Source organism: Callospermophilus lateralis, chromosome 6 (assembly GCF_048772815.1).
Source record: "Callospermophilus lateralis isolate mCalLat2 chromosome 6, mCalLat2.hap1, whole genome shotgun sequence".
NCBI classification, from domain to species: Eukaryota; Metazoa; Chordata; class Mammalia; order Rodentia; family Sciuridae; genus Callospermophilus; species Callospermophilus lateralis.
In genome coordinates this window covers 139,657,888-139,659,530 of record NC_135310.1, presented here as the reverse complement: position 1 = coordinate 139,659,530, position 1,643 = coordinate 139,657,888, and positions in this window count along the sequence as shown.

Here is a 1,643-nt window from a genome sequence, read left to right as displayed (position 1 = left end):
AAGAATATTCATAATTGAAATGATCTGTGAATTACAGAAGATCTAAATGAGCAAATACAGGCAAAAATTGATCACTCCAACAATGAGATAATACAGCAAATATAGGTAGCAAAAGATAGCTTCAAGAAAGAGATAGAGACTGTGGGGAAAAAAAGACAATCAGAAATCCTTGAAATGAAGGAAACAATAATCCAAATAAAAAACGCAATAGAAAGCATCACCAACAGACTTGATCACCTGGAGGACAGAATATCAGATAATGAAGACAAAGTATAGAATCTGGAAAATAAAGTTGACCACACAGTGAAGATAGTACAAACCATGAACAGAACACCCAAGAACTATGTGATAGCATCACAAGAGCAAATCCAAGAGTTCTTGGGTTAGAGGAAGGCATAGAGTTTCAAACTAAAGGAATACACAATCTTGTCAATGAGATAATTTCAGAAAATTTCCCAAACATAAAGAATAAATTGAAAAATCAAATGCAAGAGGCTTACAGGACACCAAATGTGCAAAATTACAATAGATCTACACCAAGGCACATTATAATGAAAAGGTGTAGCATACAGAATAAGGATAGAATCTTAAAAGCTACAAGAGAGATAAATCAGATCACTTACTGGAGAGACCAATTTGTATCTCAGCAGATTTTTAAACCTAAACCCTAAAAGCCAAGAGATCAAGAAACAACATATACCAAGCTTTGGAATAAAATAGATGCCAACCAAGAATCTTATATCCAGCTAAATTAAGCTTTAGATCTGATGATGAAATAAAAACCTTCCATGATAAACAAAAGTTAAAAGAATTTACAGCTAGAAAGCCTGTACTACAGAACATCCTCAGTAAAATAATCCATGAAGAGGAAATAAAAAGCAATGATAAAAATCAGCAGAGAGAGGCAATACACTAAAAGAAAAACTAACAAAGGAGAAAACAACTCAAGTTAAATACCAAAAATCAACAAAAATGGCTGGGCATACAAATCCTGCTTCAATAGTAAACCTGAATGTTAGTGGTCTAAACTCACCAATCAAAAGATATAGACTAACATTGGATTTAAAAAAACAACAACAATATATTGCCTTCAAAAGACTCACCTCATAGAAAAATACATCCAGAGACTGAAGGTAAAAGGTTGGAAAGAATATCACTCACGTGGACTATAGAATTAAGCAGAAAATTCCATCCTCATATCAAATAAATAGACTTCAAGCTAAAGTTCATCAAAAGGGATAAAGAAGGACACTATACACTACTCAAGGTATCCATACACCAACAAGACTTAACAATTATAAATATATATGCCCCAAACAATGGAGCACCTATGTTCATCAAACAGGTTATTCTCAAGTTCAAGTGTCAAAGAGACTACAATACAATAATTCTAGGTGACATTAACACACCTCTTTCACCATTGGATAAATCTTCCAAACAACAGCTGAACAAAGAAACTATAGAACTTAATAATACAATCAATAACAGACTTAACTGACATCTATAGATTATTTCATCCTTCAACAAGCTTCTCAGCACCACATGGATATTTCTCTAAAATAGACCATATATTATATATTATGCCACAAAGTAATTCTTAGCAAATATTTAAAAAGTAGAGATACTGCATTTTATAGGATCAT